The 21,141-nt window shown below is 48.2% G+C and overlaps 1 pseudogene; it reads left to right on the top strand.

Moving 5' to 3' along the window:
* Positions 1 to 774: 774 nt before the first annotated feature.
* On the top strand, positions 775 to 20,619 carry LOC118588621 (annotated as a pseudogene).
* Positions 20,620 to 21,141: the final 522 nt, after the last annotated feature.

The following is a 21,141-nucleotide window of genomic DNA, read 5'->3' as shown; positions in this document are numbered from 1 at the left end:
ACACAAGCACATACACACATACACACACACACACACACACACACACACACACACAAATATTACTTCTGAGAATTTTATGACATTGGAATCTCTGTCTCTTTGAGTTTCCTGTGTATAAAATTATGTCCTCTGCACCAGAAGCAACCGGACATCTTCCTTTCAAATCTGGATGCCTGTTACTTTTTCTTGCCATATTGCTCTGCCTGAGACTTCCAATATTGCATCGAATAAAAGTGGTAAGGGTGGGTACTCTCATCCTGTCCTGAATCATAGAATGCTTTCAGTCATGCCCTGCTCAGAATGCCATCAGCTGGGAGCTGTTATCTGTGGCCTTTATTATATGCATCTTTCTACACTTAACTTGCTGAGTCTTTATCAGAAAGGAGTAGGTTTTCTCAAGTGTCATTTTGGCTCCCCTGGGGTGATCCCATGATTTTTGTTATGATGTGGTAAGTCAGGCTTATTGATTTGCATATGTTAAATACCATTGCACCCTGGGCATGAATTGACTTGCTTGTGGCAAATGATATTTCATATGTCCACTGAAATTTTTTAAAAATGTACACCCCTTCAGAAATAGACAAAGTGTTCAAAACCATGGCACTAAAATGGCAAAGGGAAGGGCCAGCTGTGCTGGGTGTGTGTGGAGAGAGGAAGCCAGGCTTGTCTTCCAAAGACTAAGGGTAGAGGCCATTTGCTCGTCCCTGTTCTAGAGACAGCAGCAACTTCTGCCAACCGCATCATGGTGGTGAAGGTCACAGTTGACTTGGCTGAATTGGGTACCTTGTTACCAGGGCTGCCTTCAGCTCTGGCACAGTGGATATCCTTGCCATCAGTGACTCCTATGTTGGCCTTAACTTCAGGGTCTACATGTTCCAGTATGACTCTCCCAAGAGCAAGTTCCACAGCCACATAGTCATGGCTGAGGATGGAAAACTTGTCCCCAGCAGGAATGCCATCTTTATCTTCCAGGAGCAAGATCTTGCCAATATCAAATGGAGCTATGGTATCTTGTGGAATCTACTGGGGTCTTCACCACTGTGGAGAAGGCTGGGGCCCACTTGAAGGGCAGAGCCAAAAGGGTCATCATTTTGGCCTCTTGCTCCCATGTTGTGATGGGCATGAACCCAAGAAGTTAACTTACTCAAGATTGTGAGCAATGCCTCCTGCATCACCAACTGCTTAGCCCATGGCCAATGTCATCTATGACAACTTGGGCATTGTGGAGGACTCATGACCACAGTCCATGCCATCACTGCCACCAGGAGACTGGATGACCCCTCTGGGAAGCTGGGGTGTGATGGCAGTGGGGCTGCTGAGACATTACTCCTGCATTCACTGGTGCTGCCAAGGCTGTGGACAAGGTCATCCCAGAGCTGGATGGGAAGCTCACTGGCATGGCCTTCCCATGTTCCTGCCCCAATGTCTCCTACAACTTTAATGGTGACACCCACTCTTCTACCTTTGATAAGGGCCTGGCACTGCCCTCAGTGACAACCTTGTCAAGCCCATTTCCTGGTACAACAACAAATATGGCTACAACAACAGGATGGTGGCTCTCACAGCCCACATGGCCTCCGAGGAATGGAAAGTCCTAGACCACCCACCCCTGCAAGAACAGAGAAAAAGAGAGACCCTTGGCTGCTTGAGGAGTCCATATCCCAGCTCAGCCCCCAACACGGAGCTTCTCCCCACACAGTTTCCACCTCAGACACCCAGAAGAAGAAAGGGGGGTGGTGGCTGGAGAGATGGCTCAGCGGTTAAGAGCACTGACTGCTCTTCCAGAGGACCCAGGTTCAATTTCTAGCACCCACATGGCAGCTCACACTGTCTATAACTCCAGTTCCAGGAAATCCGACACCTTCACACCAATGCACATAAAATAAGGTTAAATAATTTTTTAAAAGAGGACGAGTTTAGGAACCCCCACTCTCTTGCATACTATCAATGAAGTTCATTGCACCCAAATACATAAGTAAGAGTAAGGCAGAGCAGGATCCACGTGGGAATGAGCAGAGTAGGATGGATGCTATGAAAAAGGCAGTAAGCATGCATGCTGTCCTGGGGCAGGATCAGAAGAGAAGAGGGGAGGGAAAAAGGGAGGGAGGGAGGGAGGGAGGGAGGGGAGGGAGGGAGGGAGGGAAAAAGGGAAGGAGGAAGGGAAGGAGAGAGGGAGGCGCTGACTTAGAATGTTCCCTGGAAACATCAGGAGTGGTTTTCCTTTCACTTTTCTACTAATCTTTTAGTCAGCTTCTACAGATGGAGGCCTGACAGGTGACAGGGTGCTGGCTTTTTAAGGGACCTTATCTGGGCCACCTTTGCTGCTTTCCAAGAAAAATACTCCCTCTAGAGCCTACCAGCCTGCACCTGTTCCCTTTGATTTAAAGCCCCCCCCCAAAAAAATGATGTTTTCAATCAGTAGATGTTTCTCTAAAGCAGATCTGAAGACAATTTTCATAGCTAAAATATTAATTTCCTCTTAGCAGCTTCCCCCACACAAAGACGTAAGAGAGAGGAGGCATCCAGGCTCCCCTTCCCTTATTAAAGTTTTCACTGCGAAATTCAGGCTTTTCCTGAATCGTGACTCCTCCTTTGATTCTGGAGTGAGCAGCAGTGAGGCTGCCTACGGCCCAGACAGCCCCAGTTCAGCAGAGGATGGCTCAGGGTGTCTTGAGTTTCAGCTTTGGCCAAAGCTCACTCCCGTTTGCTTTCCTGCCTGTCTAGTGGGTCAGCCCTGTCTAGACAGGCAGCCCTGTAGATCATTTCCACCGTCAGTGGGCTCCCTCCTTCGCCCACTCATCACAGTGAGCACAGGAGTGAGGAGATCCTGAGTAGCCTGCCTCCAAGGTGACCGGCAGGGGGCAGGAGGGGCAGGAGGCCTATGTGTTCTACGAAGGGAACAGAGGATAGCCTTGTGGACCAGTATTCCCATGCCCATCACTTCCTAGAGAGAAGAAAGCTTTTATAACTAACTGATATTACAGTTAATACCAACAGTCCTTGAGTTAGGATGGCTTACCATCTTATGGTGTGCAAAATAATACCAAAAAAAAAAAAAAAATACATCCCATAAGAATCAGACTCGGAATTTGAATCTGGTTCTGGGCTAGTGATGTGTGCAACTGTGGCTTAGATCTCAGCCTCCCCCCGAAAGCCCCTGTGTTAAAGGTGTAGTTCCCAACTCAGCACTACTGGGAGATGGTAGAATCTTTTGGTAGGCTGTAGGTCATTAAGGACACATCTTTGAAGAGACTAGCGGCATACTTGTCCCTCCTGACCCTCTCTTTGTTTCCTGAGTTGAGCCACAGTGTCCCCAACACAATCCCACAATAACATGCTGCTTCAATACAGGCCCAAAAGCAATGGAACATCCCACACAGAGCCAAAAGAAACCTTCCCTCTGCTTAAAGTGATTATCTCAGGTATGTTGTTATAGCGACAGAAGATCAATGTGTGATACAATCCTCTCTCCAAATACTGGGCAGCTGCAGCAAGCCACTATTTGTCCATGTGCTCAAAGTGGGTACACAGTAGATACTGAGGGGCGGCTGTAGCTGAGCTGGCAGAGATGGGTAGTCCATCGCTGCCTATCTGCAGCATGGTGTGGGTGTGCAGGGATGGCAGGTCATCTTTAGTTCATGAACACCTGTATTTCTGTTTGGGGCTCTTTCCCCTCCAAACAATGAGATTGCTCTGGTTCCCTGAGGTTGGTCCTGGCCAAACAGAGGTGAAGACCTAGCATTCTAGTTTCCTTTCTGGGGCTGACAAAACACCCTGACCCAAAGCAACGTGGGGAGGAAAGGCTTTATCTGGCTTGCACTTCCAGGTCACAGTCCGTGCTGGGTAGGTGGGGATTTTGTTGTTTGTTTGTTTGTTTGTTTGCCAACTTTATACAAGTTATAGTCATTTGGAAAGAAGGAGCATCAATTGAAAATGATGCCCCATCAGAATGGCCTGTAGGCAAGCATATAGGCCTGCCTTCCTTCCTTCCTTCCTTCCTTCCTTCCTTCCTTCCTTCATTCATTCATTCCCTCCCTCACTCCCTTCCTCCCTTTCTCCCTCCCTCCCTCTCTCTCTCCCTCCCTCCCTCCTTCCCTCCTTTCATTTTGTTTTTTGAGACAGAGTCTTACCATGTAGCTCTGACTGGCCTGGAACTTGCTATGTAGCCCAATATAGATCTCTTGAACTCACAGAGATCCTCCTGCCTCTGTCTCTTGGGTGCTGGGATTAAAGGTATGTACCACCACCACCATGTACTGCTGTGGGGCATTTTCTTGATTGATGATTAATGAGGAAAGTCTCAGCCCACTGCAAGAAGTGATATCCCCAGGCAGGTGGTCCTGGGACATATAAGAAAGCCAACTGAGCAAGTCAGGAGGAGAATGCCAATAAATAGCACCCCTCCATGGCCTCTGCTTTAGTTCCTGCCTCCAAATGACCTGTCTTGAGTCCCTGCCCTGACTTCCCTGGATGATGGACTACAGCTATAAGCTGAAATTAAACCCTTCCCTCCCTAAATTGCTTTCTGTTGTGATGTTTTAGCACAGTAATAGGAAGAAAACTAAGAGACGGTCTGTGAGAGTCCAGCTCCCACCTTTTGAAGGCTTCCTAGAGAAGAATGAGGAAATATCAGATAGAGAGACCTAGCCAACAAGAAGAAAGGCAGAAACACAGGATAGCTTTGGGAGGGCCTGGGTCAAAATCCAACAGCCTTGTCCTCTATTGAAAAGGGCTTTTTAAAACATGCCAAGGGATGAGGCAAAAGACCTCCCACTTGCAAGATCAAAACACACCGTACCGCCAAGTGTAGACCCTTCCAAATGCCTGGTAATCATGCCTGTAACCAAATCATCCCCTTATGCAGCCCTGTTGGGTAAAGCAAGCTCAGATTCTCAGACCCTGAAAATGTTCTGACCAGGAAGTCTCTGTGGGCTCCCACAACGGCCCACCACTGAGGGAAGTCAAGATGAGAACTCAGGGCAAGAGCTGAATCCGAAACCATTAAGGAATGTTACTCACTGGCTCCTGGTCAGCTCCTGGTCTTCTACAGCCCAAGGCCACCTGCCAGGGGACAGTACCACCCACAGTAGGTGGGGTTCTCCTACATCAATTAGTAGTGAAGACAATCTCTCACAGACATGCTGACAGGCCAGTGGAGACAATTCTGGAGTTGAGGTTCCCTCTTTCACAACGACGCAAGGCTGTGTCCAGCTGGTGATGAAAAGCAGCCATCATGGACAGGTTTCTGTCCATTACCCACTAGGGCAGGGTCCAGTCCTCGGGAGAGAGCGAGCAGAGCTAGCAAATACAAGCACAAGGTGTCTAGCCCTAGTCTAAGATAAATATCCATTTCTTCTATTAATTTTTTTATTGTGTGAAATTCAAATCTCCCCGGGCAGCCTGCATTTTAGGGCCTGTCTTGCCAATGGTTGAGTGGACGTTAGGAGGAATGGCCCAAAAGCACTTAGTGAGTGGTGGCCCTCAGCTGCATGTGAGGGTTCAAGACCCAGCACCTGCAGTATGGTGGTGGGAACACTTCTCCCACAGCTACGGGTCCAGCAGCAGCCTATAAAAGGAGCTGCCACTGAGCAGGGTCCTTGCATCTCAGTTTCCTTTTTCCTGCTTAAGGTTCATCCCATGCCTCCTCCTTGATTCTGAGAGCTTCCTGACCATCGCCTGAGAAACTCCTGCCCTGAGAGTATGTTCTTCATTGGAATTCTAAACCCATCTCTTGCCTCACTTTTCTGGAGTCCCAGCACAGCCATGACCTCCACCCCAAATGCCAACCCTAGTCCATCAAAAAGGGCCAGGGAGTGCAGGTTTGCTGAGCAAGGAGCCCACTTGTTGGGCAGAAATTCTGCTCACCCTTGATCTTGGAGAGTCGGCCACACTGCAGAAGTATTTCTGCCTGGCCCTAGCCACCTTCCTCCGTGCCTTTGTGGTTTCACAAGGAAAAAGACCATTTACGGGGTAGATTTTAGTGCAACTTAGGCGCTGTGTCCCGATGTCAGCTGCATTTTATTTGCCCCAGAAGGCCGGTGCTGGCAAGGGCAGGCCATGTCTGCTCTCCTTTCCCTCTGGTAAAGAGGCCCTGGGGTCCTCTTTTAGCTCACGGAGTTGCTCAGGCAAGTCACTAGCAAAAGAATTCTCTTTGCAGGCAAAAGTCAGCAGGGCGCTGGGCCTCTCTCTGCCTTTGCAGCTCGCTGGTGGAGACCCCAGTGTGTCAGCTCAGGACCTGCCTTGCTTATGTGATCTCAACCCTCCAGCTCTCTTTCCAGACCCTCTACTCAACATCCTGTTCAGAAGCAAGGGGATGGGGCCAGTGAGATGGCTCAGTGGTCCTGGCAACCCAATCCTAAGACCTAAATTCAATCCCCAGAACTCACATAAAGAAGGAAGGAGAGAACTGACTCCCAAAAGTGGTCCTCTGACCTCTATACACTTGTGTGCCTACATCATACACACACACACACATACACACACACACACACACACACACAGAGAGAGAGAGAGAGAGAGAGAGAGAGAGAGAGAGAATGGAGCATGTTTGAATCTGGCTGTCCTTTTCCTGACAGTATGCTCTCAATCCTGTCCCTCCTTAAGCCTCAACTTTCCATCTGTAAAATGGATGAATGATGAGTGGGTTTATTGGGTATAGTTAAGGCTACAGGGGACTGAAGGAGAGGAGAGAGAGAGAGAGAGAGAGAGAGAGAGAGAGAGAGAGAGAGAGTGCCTATAGATGTCTTGATATTGGATTCCAGCCTCTAGAACTGGGAAGAGAGGTAGTTTCATGGTCATAGCCATTTAGCCTCTGGTGACCACCCACGGACACAATGGTGGTTTGACAAAGAGGTGTCCCCATAGCCTCATGTTTGAACACTTGGTCTCGAACTGGGGGTGCTGTTTGGGACCTTTAGGAGGTGCAGCCTTACTGGAGAAAGCCTGTCACTGGTCCTGCAGGCGCCTCAGCCATCCAAGTCAACAAGCGTTTCCCCAAGAGCAGAACTTAGCAGTTAGCCTGTTTAATCGTGTGACCCATTACCCTGAGACCGCGAAACATTTTGCAACAATCAGCAGTTTTTAAGAGTAGCCCAGCTACTCCAGGAAGCCGTCTGTCTCAGGCCAGCTGACGACAGGGTACAGTCAAGGTAGGAGCAACTTCCTCATGACTTATACAAGTTAAAAACCATTTTGTCCTGACAAGTCTAGAGCAGTCAATGTATCCCCTAAACATAATGTTCACCACCACCCTGGGCACCCTTCTCTTCTGAGGAGGCCCCAGCCCCTTTCAGAAGTGGAACTGGATAGAGGCAGGTGGAGAAGATCTGTTTGCTGTGAGGCCGTGGGTAAGTTGCTCATACCTCTGTATCTAGATCCTAGGGCTATTGATAGAAATGAGTTCCCACATAGGAAGCATACATTGAGTACTGGGATGTGGATAGTGCCACCTACTGGTGTTTCTTGTTGCTTGGATGCAGGTGGGTCCACTCTTCCTTGTTGGGAGTCTGGGATTTTTTTTTTTTTTAAGATTTATTCATTTATTATGTACATAGAAGAGGGCACCAGATTTCATTACAGATGGTCATCAGCCACCATGTGGGTGCTGGGAACTGAACTCAGGACCTCTGGAAGAGCAGTCGGTGCTCTTAACCTCTGAGCCATCTCTCCAGCCTGTGGGAGTCTGGGATCTTATGAAGAAGCATTTCTTAGGCAGCTTATACTGCTATAACAAAATACTAGAAACTGGTAGCTGATAAACAACAGAAGTTAAATTCTCACGTCTGGAAGCAGAAAGCCCCAGGTTGGTGCTGAGAAAGGCCTTCAAGCATCTTCCTGCATGTGGCTCTGCAAACATCATCACTCTGGAGACTAGATGAGTGTGGGGGTGCACAAATAGTCAGAGGGAGCAAATGTGCAGTGGCCCAACCAGGCCGGAAGGGGCCGATGAGAGGCAGAGCAAATACACAGATGAGCCAGGCAGTGTGGATGGTGGCTGGGCCAGCCTCTACTCAGAGCCACCTCTGCCCTTGCCTCCTCGAAGCCCTGTCATCCCTACTCCATTCAGCCCAAATTCAAGTGTAAACCATGGGGGAAACCCAAACACTGCTCATCAGATAAATCACCCGCTTACCAACCAGGACTACCCTCCCAGTGTTAAAACACTGCTGTCTTCCCTTCGAGATGTCAGCAGACCTCCTCCCACCACCTGACACCCAAGCCATTAATCCAGGAAGGGCGGCTCTCCCCGCAGCTGGAAACCCCTTGACAGTGGAAAAACAGCCAGGCTGTGATTCAGTGGTCCCCGAGATGGCCAAGCCGTGCGCTTTCGGCCTTCCTGGCCCAGTTCGTCCTGCTTTGTCTAGGCTGAGCTTTGGGCAGGAAGGAGCCTAATAAGCATCTCCTGGGGACTCTTCCCCAGACTGAGCTAGGCCCCTGATGCCCTGAGGTTCTGAGCAGGGCATGAGTCAGGGAACAGGGCCCCTCACAGGAGAGGACAGGAAAGGATGCTTAAGGCACTGAGAGCCAGCCCCAAGCACCTGCATAACATACATTTGGCCCTGGATTTAGCAGCCAAGGAGGAGAGAGAAACACACATATTGGTATTTTTCATTTGCTGACAATAGACAGCATGTCCAGCACTGGGCAGAGGCAACATTTGAACTGGACGGCGCTGCAGGACGAGTGCTAGGGCCTCCTGAAAGACGGAACCCTCGGAGCAGGGGGCAGGTCCTGCCACGGCGGCTTCAGCTTCATCTGTGGCTCCTTGGCTCCTTCGGGCAGTAACATCTGCTGCTCCTGCCTGCTGGTCCTTGGCTGGTGGAGCCTGGAGCTCAGAGAACAGAAAGAATAGCCAGGTCATAAGAAGAGTGAGGACCTCAGTCCCTACTCACAAGCACTCGTACATTTCAAAGGCCCCACACCAGTCTCCTGGCCCTTCCCTCCACCAACAACTCAGCGCTTCGTATAATCCAGTTATTCTCAAGATTCGCAGAGTCCCTGCTATTCTAATTTATTTTCTCTCTTCTTTTTCTACATCTCTGCTCTTCTCCCTCTCTCACAGATAGCCCCGGCCTTGTTTAGTCTGCTGGGCATATTCTTTCTCGGCTCTAGGCTGATCAGATGCCTCTGGCTGTTTTCTCTCTCTCGTGTATACATTAAAGCCTTCTCTTGTGATGGAGCAGTCATGTTATCAGCTTATACACAGGAAAGATGCAAGCTTCCTCTATTCCCTCTGCCTGCCCTGTCCCTGTTCCCACCCTCAGCTGCCGAAGCAGGCAGAGCTTGCCTGAGTCCAGGTAGGTCCAGATTCCACTTCTGGAATACAGCCTTCCAGACAGGAGATGGGGAATCCTCTCCAGGACTGGGCAAGATGTGTCCAGCCTTAGGAGACGCCATCACTGGATAATCTTTATCTTGAGTGCGTCATGTGTCCCTGTTGTGACCAAGCAGATGTCTCCAAAGGTCCCTGGGAAAGTTCCTTCCTTAATAAACGGCAAGTTTCTACTTTTTACCTGGAATACAGTAGATAAAGATGTGATGCTTGGAGCTAGGGTAGCCATCTTAGGGCTAGGAGATAGTCTGTACTCTTAGAGAAAATACGTGGAGGCCAGGCGGTGGTGGTGCACACCTTTAATCCCAGCACTCGGGAGACAGAGCCAGGTGGATCTCTGTGAGTTCAAGGCCAGCCTGGGCTACAGAGTGAGTTTCAGAAAAGGTGCAAAGCTACACAGAGAAACTCTGTCTCAAAAAACCCAAAAGAAAATACATTGAGGCTGATAGAATAAAGAGAGAGTTCTGGGAGAGAGTTCTCGATGTTAACTCTGAGAAGCTGAGTCACCCTCGGGCTGCCAGTCTATGACTGCCTGGCTTCTATTAGTCAGCTACCCTGTTGCTTTCAGCCAAATGCATCCTAATAAATTCCACAGGTAAACACAACATAAGAAAATTCCACCTTGGGAAGATCACACTTCAGAGTGAATGATCCTGGCTTTCCTTGTGGACACTAACATCTATTCGTGCTGTGTTCTTGGAAATCATGTTCCCCTTCCCAGCCCCTGATCACCACTGACTTAGTGGAAAGAGGAGGTGGGTGTGAACTTTGGGACACACTTCCCAGTGGTTAGCGGCCTCCTCCCCAGCCTCTCGCAGAAGAGTGGCAAAATGCCTGCCTCCCTACCTGCCCTGAGCACCGACCAGGTGTACTGGTGGTTGATGGGACCCTTGACTCATTCTCTGAATGTCCACTGGCCCTTTGGCCTGCTCTCTTGGCCACTTAATGAACATTGTTCATAAACACCCTCATTCATTCTCCTGGCAAGCTCAGAGCAGCCCCTTTGGTTTCCCCAAGCCTTTCCTCTACATGGATGCTTAAGGTGCAGTGGGTGATGGGAAGAACCCCAGGCGTCCACTTTGAGGAGGTTTACCCCTGTGACATGAGCTTGCTGTCTCCTATCCAGCTCTGTCGTTCACTTCATGGGCTTCGATGTGGGCTCCTTCAAGCCTTGGCACTCTGATGAGCAAGCAGTCTGGGCCCAGCGCCCCTCCCACTCCATCCAGGAGCACTTCCTGTTTGCTTCAACTGCAGCATCCTCCCAGCAAACACAGGCAGGCAGGACCCAGAGCCTAGCTGTTTTGTGAGCCTGACTCTGAGCTGAACTGGCTGGAAGCCTGCATTTCCTGTGAGGAGGAGTGGGTGTGAGGGCTTGGGGAATGGAGACAGGAGAGCTAGTGATGGCTCTCCAAGCCCGGGATTTGGGCAGAGGCAGGAGGGAGGTGGAAGGGTTGAAGAAAGGTCGTAGGGGTCAGAGGCCAGGGAGGGAGGAGACACAGCTTGCAAACCGACCATCCCCACCCTAGGAAAACAGGAAGCAGGCTTTACCTCCTGACTCGGAGCCAGAAGGAGAGGAGCCACACCTGAGCATCCCAAACACAAGTTTCTAGCCTGGGGAAGCAGGGAAATCCTAGTTCCCTGCCAAGGAAAACACCTACCTTGCTTTTGGTAGAGAAATAATGACGTCCAGTGGACATCTGTGTCATCCCTAGGCTTGGGCCAAGTGGCCATGAAGGGCTGGGACCATAAATAGTAATGGGGTGGATGCTGGAAAATTGAATTCCAGTATGGTCCTTCTTTGGTAGCTGTGTGACCTTGGGTAAATCACTGTCCCTCTCTGGATCTCTGTTGATACAGGCAAAGTCTCCTGTGAACTACTGCACAAACTCTCCCATACTAGAACTTGGGTTTCTTCCTAAGACTGGCCACAAGGAAAAGGAAGACAAGTTTGAAATCAGAAAACCCAAGTTCAAGTGCACTTCCCTCCCCAATGAAGCAAGGGCCACCCCTAGGGATGAAGCTTGGCAGAATAGACTGGTGGCTGCCCTACCAGAAAGGGCCACAGCCTGTGTAGGATGAGAGCCTTCGGGCTTTGCCAAGGCAACAGCTAGAATACCGGAGGCAGACATGTCTCTACCCTGAGAGCAGAGAATTGGAATTGTGGGTACTGGTGCTTTTGGAGACCAGAGAAGGGCCTCAAACCATCACACTTCCTGAACAGTTTCCAGAGCAGACTTCACAGTACATCATGGGACCAGCTCCAGACAGAGTCAGGGCCACCTCTTAGTGGAATAGTCATCCAGGTTAGAGAGAAGAGAAGCCAGGAGAGAAGTGGACCCCATTCCCATCAAACCTCACCCCACTGCTACCCTGAGAGGGAGGGGAGGTCACACCTGAAGGGGATTGAGTTATGAACCCAAATCAAGAGGGTTTAATAGCTTGAATTTGAGCTGAAAAGTGGCTGCACCTTGTGGTCTGCCTTGAAATTCATGGCGGTGGGAGGGAGGGGGCAGAGAGGGGTGTTCAGAAGCCAGCCTTCATCTACGTTCTAGAACCAAGGCTGCATTTTCACAGGCCAGAGCTTGTAGCTGAGAAATGAACATTCCAGATGGAAGGCAGGCATCTGGATGCCACAGGCCCTTGAGAATGCTTCCAGCCATTTCTCTCCCCAAACTTGTTTCTCCCTAACCATGGCTGTAGTTGGAGAGCTTCTCTCTAGGTTCCACCAAGCCCCCGCGGTCCCACAACCCACGTATAAAATAATCATACAGACACTTATATTATTTAAACTGCTTGGCCATTAGCTCAGGCCTACCATTGTCTAGCTCTTACTCTTATATTTAGCCCATTTCTGTTAGTCTATATTTTGCCACATGGCTTGTGGCTTACCGGTATCTTTCTTTACATGTTGCTTCTCATGGCAGCGGCTGGCAGTGTCCTCTCCCAGCCTTCCTCTTCCCAGCCTCCTCCTCTTCCTTGTCCTGCCTACCCTATCCTTCCTGCCTGGCTATTAGCCAATCAGCACTTTATTTATACAGAGTGATATCCACAGCACTTCCCCTTTTCTTTTTTGTTAAAAAAGGAGGGCTAACTTTTACATAGTAAAATTACAGATAACAAAACAATTATCAAGCAAGAATTATAGTTACAATATTAAAGAAGATATCCTATCTATCTTATATTTGTGAGTTTAAGGTTTTATATCTAACTTATCTTTTATCATAACTGAGGAAATTATAACTATCTAGCCTTCAACCACATCAAAGACCTCAGAAGGATATAATATTACCTGAGAACCTGGAGAAGGATGCAAGCATTTTTTGGGAGTATTTCAGGGTAGACAGAGACAGCTGGCAGCCTAGACAGTCACCTAATGTTCCTTTGTAAAGTTGGGGCATTTGTCTTCAGCCCACAGGGCTAGAGTCTCTCGGTCACTTTTTTTAGTGTCCTGTAGAATGTCTGGCAGTTTCCTCTGCGAAGCAGGAACCTGAAGGACCATTTTGTCAAGTAAAGTTTAGTGGTCACCTTTCTATGGGTCCTGCATGTCCAGTCGATCAAGCAGTCCAGGCAAGAACAGTTTCTTGCCCAAATGGCTATTTTTGCCAAGGTGAAGATAAGATATGAAGTGTCTTTAATGCCCATCCTCCTCTCTGAAGGAAATCAGTGCTGCCAGGAGCAGACATGTCTCACTGTCCAGAAAGTCTAAATTTTAAAAGTATTTTAAATGCCATATTTTGTAGGTCTTTGAAGTATTTGAAGATTACCTATCTATCTGAAATATCTCTATGTGTATCTAGAAGACTTAACTAACATGGCTAGGAGTATGATTATCAGAGATGACTAGTTACTAATCTATTTTTAATTATCCATTTCAATTTAAAATGAGCTATACAAACAAAATACCTAAACACGAGTAGAAATATACACACAGTATAACAAAATTAACTTTAAGTTTGTATCAATAGACTAAAATCTATACCAATGTAAAACATTTTAAATGAGTTGTTGCTCTTTAGAAGTAAGTTCATTAATCTACCCTTTCATCCTATCATATCTATATCATATCCCCTTTTCATTTTTAAAAAGAGATTGCATTTATAATCAACCTGTTTTAAATAAAATATTGGTTTTTCTCTGTCCCACACCAGAGGGCTCTTCTGATTTGGGACACAAGAATCTCTTAACCTTTTATTTTAACAATGTGCTTGGGTTTAGAGAAGGAGTGAGCCAATTCCATCTCTAAAGCTAGCTGGGAATTTGGGCGTAGTTTTTTTTACTACTTCCTGCTGGAGGGGGTTGCTGTATCTTATGGGAACATAAAGAAAATTTTAGGATTACAGAGTAGTCCGTGAGGGTAAACTTTTGAGCCAGTTGCCTTGAAACCATTTTGGATGTCGGATCATCTGAGCCATGGTGTCATCAGAGACCTTTCAGGTGATATATACAGTTATATAAAGAAATACATAGTTTTAAAAAAGTCCTTAAAGAGACAGTATCTTAATCTGGAACAAATCCATAGCCTCTGGCTTTCTGTGGAAACAAAGCAGAGACTCTTTTCCAAAGCAACATATCCTTATATCCAAATTTTGAAGTCAAGGTACCTTTAAAATTTACATATTTGTTTAACTCAACAGCTTTTACGATCAAATCTTTTTTGTAGTTAAAAATCCCAAAGACAACACAAACCAGATTCTCTGTGTAATATCTATCTTTGTAAGACTGAAATGCCACTGTGGCTGCTGGCTCCGCCCACCTCAGCTTCCCAACATGGCGGTGGTACAGTTTACCGCCAGCTCTGGGTCTGGAGCCATGTGTAACATCAACTATAAGAAGCAGTTCTATCAAAGCAGTGCATAGCCCAGAAACTTTTTTTTTTAACTAGCAAAGGCTAAATCTACATGCAGCAAAGAAAAGTGCCGCTTGTAGACTCCTCATTCCCGCCACACTGCAGGTCAGACGCACATGCCAGGAACCCGCCATAGTAGCTCGAACCAGCAGGCTGCCGCGAACTTGAGAGAGACAAGTAGGCTCAGTCAGTAGAGCATGAGATTTTTAATCTCAGGGTCATGGTTTTGAGCCCCACGTTGGGCACCATTTGTAGTTGGAGAGCTTCTCTCCAGGTTCCACCAAGCCCCTGTGGTCCCACAACCCACATATAAAATAATCATACAGACACTTATATTATTTAAACTGCTTGGCCATTAGCTCAGGCCTACTGTTGTCTAGCTCTTACTCTTATATTTAGCCCATTTCTGTTAGTCTATACTTTGCCACATGGCTTGTGGCTTACCAGTATCTTTACATGTTGCTTCTCATGGCAGCGGTTGGCAGTGTCTTCTCCCAGCCTTCCTCTTCCCAGCCTCCTCCTCTTCCTTGTCCTGCCTACCCTATCCTTCCTGCCTGGCTACTAGCCAATCAGCACTTTATTTATACAGAGTGATATCCACAGCACATGGCTCCTGGTGTGGAAAGTTTACAGATATTTCTCTAAGAATGTTTCCCAGTTATTTGTCCTTAGAGAAAGGGAATGGTGAGCGGGACACCAACCTCTCTGAGGTTAGCCTGTGCTGGCCATGGGCCAAGTCTCCTATGTATAACCTAGTCACAGATCTACTGCATGCTAAGCATCTCACAGACAGCACCTCTAATCCACAAGCCTGCAAGGGAGATGTATTGGCTGGTTTTGTGTCAATTTGACACAAGCTAGAGTCATCAGAGAAGAAGGAGCCTCAGTTGAGGAAATGCCCCCATGAGATCCAGCTGTAAGGTATTTTCTCAATTAGTGATCCATGGGGGAGGATCCGGCCCATGGTGGGTGGTGCCATCCCTGGGCTGTGGTCCTGGGTTCTACAAGAAAGCAGACTTTGGACTAGGCTGTGGTGACACACACTTTTGATCCCAGCACTTGGGAGGCAGATCTCTATGAGTTCAAGGCCAGCCTGGTCTACAGAGTGAGTTTCCGGACAGTCAAGAGAAACCCTCTCTCGAAAAACAAAACAAAACAAAACTCCAACAGCAATAATAAAAGCAGGCTGAGCAAGCCATGTGAGCAAGCAGCACCCTCCATGGCTTCTGCTGCCTCCAGGTTCCTGCCCAGTTTGAGTTCCTGCCTGACTTCCTTCAGTGCAGTGGAAGTGTAAGTAGAATAAACCCTTTCCTCCTCAACTTGCTTTCTGGTCATGGTGTTCCGTTGCAGCAACAGAAACCAGTAAGTGGACTTTTCTGTCCTGCCAGCTAGCTCCCAAATAACCACACAGAGACTTTTTTGTTTGTTTGTTTTGTTTTGTTTTGTTTTGTTTTTCGAGACAGGGTTTCTCTGTAGTTTTGCGCCTTTCCTGGAACTCACTTTGTAGACCAGGCTGGCCTTGAACTCACAGAGATCTGCCTGCCTCTGCCTCCCAAGTTCTGGGATGAAAGGCGTGTGCCATCACTGCCCAGCCAGAGACTTCTTATTATGAAAGTTTAGCCTGTAGCTTAGGCTTGTCCCACTAGCTCTTAGAACTTAACCCATTTCTATTCGTCTACATGTTGTCATGTGACTCATGGCATTTACCTGTCCTCCCGCATGTCTTGCTCCTTCTCTGTCTGTCTGGCTACTCCACGTCCCCTCTCTTCTTCTTCCCAGCATCCTCTCTGTCCTGAAAATTCTGCCTAGCTATTGGCTGTTCAGCTTTTTATTAAACCAAACTACATGACAAATCTTCACAGTGTACAGAAAGATTATTCCACAACAGAAACCCTAACTAATACAGGAGGTATCAACCCCACTCCTACCCATTTGCCAGAGATGACTGGGGGCCTCCTGAGTGGTGATGTTCCTTCCTGTGTCATGACAAGAAGTTAAGGGACTAGAATTTGAGCCTAGCTTCAAGACCCTTCCACCAAGGACTCTGAGTTCAGGGGTGTTCCCTAGGCCCTGTGATGTACAAAGCCTGATGCTGAAGCTTCACAAGGATGCAGAGGAGTACATCTGGTCCACAGGACCTCTGGGCTGGCACAAAGCTCCTTGCCTCAAGTACATCATCATTTCCTGCAGAGTCACAAAAATGCGTGTCCACTTCTCCTTCCACTCTGTGCTGCGACTGAGGAAAGCAAGGCTCACTGGAGTTACGTGACTCATGTAAGGTCACTCGGCCTCTCAGTGGCAGGATCAGGACTCAGTCTCATATCCATTAATGCCAACATCAACCTTGACCACTTTGCAAGGGGAAAGAGATGAGGAAGGTTTGTGTGAAGGAGTGCCTGGAGGAATCAATGCCCATATTCATATACCTCCAAGGACTGTGGGGGACCAGCCCCACTTTAATGACCCAGGGTACTCTTGAGTAGGGAAAAGTGAGAAGTATTGGGCAGAAAGAGAGACCTAAATGACAAGAGGAAAGACAGAAACACAGGAGAGCCTCGGGAGGGCCTGGATCCTTATCCATTGGCCCAGAACTTTATTCCAAAAGGCTTTTAATGACAATGCCAAGGGGAGGAGCAAAGACCTCCCCCTTGGTGGATACAGCCAAGTGTAGACCCTTCCAAACACCTAGTACCCAGGCCCGTGGTCTGATCATGCAGACCTGCTAGATAAAGCCACTAGGAAATCTAAATGGGCTCCAACAAAGGACTTTCAGTTTTTAATCATCAAAATCAGCAGCTCCATCACCATGGGCAACATCATCAGGAATCCTATCATCATCACTGCCCCCATCACTACTGCCATCATCATGACTAAATGCCATCACTATGTTAGTTACTTCTCTTAATCACCATGATAGAATCATTTCTGACATGAGTACAGAGCAAGTTTGCTTGTTTATAAGGGATGTAGTACATCATGGCAGGGGAGACCATGGGAGCTGGGGTCCATCCATGGCATTGAGATCTTGTGGCATGGCTTGTTATAACTTGGCAGATCAGGAAACAGAGAATGACCAGAAGTGGAGTCAGCCTATACTCCTGAAAGCCTATTTATATGGCCCCACACCACCAGGCCAGAGCCAGAAGGTGCCACAACCTCCTCAAATACCACCAACTAGGAACCAAGTGTTCAAACACAGGGGATGGGGCGGTGTGCTTTACATTCAAACCATGATGACCATTATCACTGTCATTACCATTACCACCATCATCACCATCACCACATCACAATTATCACCACAATCACCATCACCATCATGGCCACCACCATACCATTATCACATGACCATCAACTATCATTACCACATCACCAACCATCATCAATCATCCAAATGCCTGAGACTATAAAACATGTCACTTCTCATCCTCTCTGCTTGCCCTGTGACAAGTTAGATGCCACCTTTCTAAGTCTCAGTGTTCTTAGGCATGGAGGATTTGTAAGTCCCATTTGCAAAAAGAGCTTTGACCAAGGAGCTCTTTTCCCACCAAGTCCTCTCCTTCCTGAGCACCCAGTGATAATGAGGTGGGACTGCAAGCCTGTCTCCACAACAGGTTAGACCATCTGCTTGAGAACACTGTGAACTCTGCCCCTGAGCCAGCATTGTAGCAGCAAGGAGTTCAAACAGAATAGAGCCAGCCTCAAGGGGGAAGTAAATGATATTGTGATCCTGTGTTTCAGTCACTGACAACTAAGGGTTCCATCAAATTATTTATCCTGTCTCTGAGACTTCACTTGCCCATCTGTTAAATGGGTGGACAGCAATGACCTCTGAGGATACTGGAGCAGATGAGGAATGACACACCACAACCCAAAATATTTGCTGTTCCACTAGCAGAGTATTGCCAATGCCTATGTCTCAAGACTGTTTATCAAGTGTGGTGCATCCTTCCAGCTAACCACAATGCCTTGGGCTCTGTCTCTGAGCAAAACAAATAGGAGTCTTGTCCTCAAGGTCATGCTTCTGGCTAGGAATTATATACAGTTGTAAAAAGCTGGGCCTCTCGGGTCACAGGTTCTGCACTTACCTTGGGTAGAAATGTGAGGCTGGGAGGGAGGTGCGTCTGTTTCACACCTGTGCAGACACCTTGTCACTGTGTCCTAAGCAGTATAGGTCACAGCAGCCTGTGTAATGCTTTTATCAGGAATCCAGAGATGAGTGAAGGCACTTGGGATGATGCATGGGTCCTGTACAAACACTAAGCCATTGTACAGAATGGGGCTGAGTATGCTGGAATTTGGGTACCTGAAGACAGCAAGAGAGACTGTGATACATCCATTGTCTATCTTCCTTTGTCATAATGTAGGTGTCATAAGGGCAGGGATTTGTTTTGACCCTTCCCAGCTCTGCATGTGGCACATAGTAGGCCTTCAAGAAGTCTATCTTGAAGCCAGGAGGTGGTGACGTACACCTTTAATTCCAACACTTGGGAGGCAGAGGCAGGCAGATCTCTGAGTTGGAAGCCAGCCTGGTCTATAAGAGCGAGTTCCAGGACAGCCAGGGCTACACAGAGAAACCCTGTCCCAAAAACAAACAAACAAAATTTATTAGTAAGACGTGTACTAAAAGCAATACAGAATGTACTAGACAGTGACATAGACTGTTGATGGACAGCACTGGACTCATGCTCAGAAAATCTTCTCGAAGGAGAAGGCTTTTAGCTGGGACCTGAACGAGAAGGAAACCACAGCCATGCACACAGCCATGCACACAGCCATGCACACAGCCATGCACACAGCCATGCACACAGCCATGCACATGCTGAGAGAAATGAGTACTAGGCAGAGGAACAGTATGTGCAAAAGTCCAGAGGCAGGGACAGAGATGGCAAACACTCCTGCAGCTGGTATGCAGGGCAGAGAAGCTTGATCCAAAATAGCAGGAGTGAGAGCCTTACAGCCCATAGCAGAGTTCCTGTGAGATTTTGAGGACAGTAGTAGCTGCTGGAGTGTTGGCAAGGAAGTGCCTGATCTCATTGGTGTATGCAAGAGATTGGCCAACCTTAGGTGGCAGATGAGTTTTCCTGGGAAGACAACAGCGAAGCTGCTCACGGAACCCCAGGCTGATCAGAGCCAATCAGGGCATGTCACTACCTCTGAGGCCACCTGGGCAATGCTGCCAGGTCCCAGCTGTGCTTTGTCTTCTGGTTACCTTTCTAGTTCTGCTCTGTGGCTGTGCCTGTCCGGCAGATCTGGCAGGCTACCCTCAGGAGCAGTTCTCTTCTTGGTTCAGGTGAGGACCAGAGACGATGGTGCCCGGGCAGGGGGAGTGTGCCCTTCCATTGCATGCCAAGGGGCTACAACACACTTTTCAAGCCTGTGCATGCTTTTACTCTGGCTCCTCCATAAGAGACACACTTTTGGGTGTGCTTTGAAAAATATTCCATATGCTAATGGAATGTCACCATCTGCCAAAGAAGGCAGAGCTGTTTTTAAAGGAAAAACTATTACAGAAATGAGGTATTCACAGAGGAACACTAAAGAGCCGACTGTCGCTGACCTGAGGCTGACCTGGGCCACCTGTATTACCAACATGAAAAGGAGCAAGGAAGTCTGGGACCAACCCCCCCTTCCACCCTCTCTCTCCATTTTTCCTCCACCCCTCCTCCATGCCCCCCCCCTTAGAGACATGATGAAATTTCCTGAAACAAAACCTCACAGCCATTCTACAAACTGCTTTTGCCTTTGGTGGAAAAGTCCCCACGGCCCCTTTTATCTCCTGTTCCTGAGGTGCAGACCTGGCCCTGGGCTGTTTGTGCAGATGGGCCTCAGGAACGTTCCCAGGGAGAGGCTGGAGGCTGCCACAAGATCCCGGAGTTCTGGAAGGAGTATGAGGTGAGATTAGGTGTCCAGTGTGTGAGCAGCAGACAGCCACTGCTCCCAGGGAGACGCCTGCACTCTGGTTCTGTCTGTACCGAGGCTTACCCTCCTTTCTCCTAAACCCCATGTCCCTCCAGACTCGGGAGCAAGCACAAGCCCCTTTTCTAGGCAGTTCTCAGGTCAGCCCCTCTGTGAACAACTCCATTGTTCAAACTCAAAAGCATTACCTGTCCACACACCCCTCCCCCAAATTTTCCTTTCTCGTTCCTAGGGTACTGGATGTCCACTCCAGGGGTTTCCTACCTCAGGGCCTTTGCATCCCCACAGCCTCATCAGGAACATCTTTTCTTGACTTAGCTTGTACCTGACTCCTTACCATTGAAGTCTTGGTCAGGTGCTCCAAACCTCCTCCACCTCTGCCCACGTGATCTGCTCACAGCTCTCTCATTCATCCTAATTTAGCTTGCCATTCTGTGTTTGACATGCGGGAGCAGGTACAGGGACTACTGTAATGCAAGCTTCATGAGAGTGGGACCATGTCCCCTTTCTGTTACAGCACCACTGAATGGTACATGGGAGACATGAAGCCAATATGGAAGGGAGCCTTGTCACCTGCTCTCCCTTGCCACAGGCAAGCCCTCACCCCCACCTTACCCCACCCCTGCCACCTCCCATGGTTTTCCTTATTATCGATCTCAGCATTCTTCTCCTGAACTGGGACAGGAGACACCCAGCTCACTAGCCCAGGACAGAGCCTGATGCCTGAGTACCCCACCCCTTGCACTCAATCACATCTTGAGCGTTGGCCCAGGCACATCACATACATTATTGATCAAGAATGTATGCCAGGGCTGGAGAGATGGCTCAGAGGTTAAGAGCACTGACTGCTCTTCCAAAGGTCCTGAGTTCAATTCCCAGCAACCACATGGTGGCTCACAACCATCTGTAATGAGATCTGGTGCTCTCTTCTGGCCTGCAGGGATGTGTGCAGGCAGAACACTGTATACATAATAAATAAAATCTTAAAAAAAAAAAAAAAAAAAAAAAAAAGAATGTATGCCAGAAGCCAGATGTGGTGGCACACGCT

Source organism: Onychomys torridus, chromosome 8 (assembly GCF_903995425.1).
Source record: "Onychomys torridus chromosome 8, mOncTor1.1, whole genome shotgun sequence".
NCBI lineage: Eukaryota > Metazoa > Chordata > Mammalia > Rodentia > Cricetidae > Onychomys > Onychomys torridus.
This window is presented reverse-complemented; position numbering and strand designations above follow the sequence as displayed.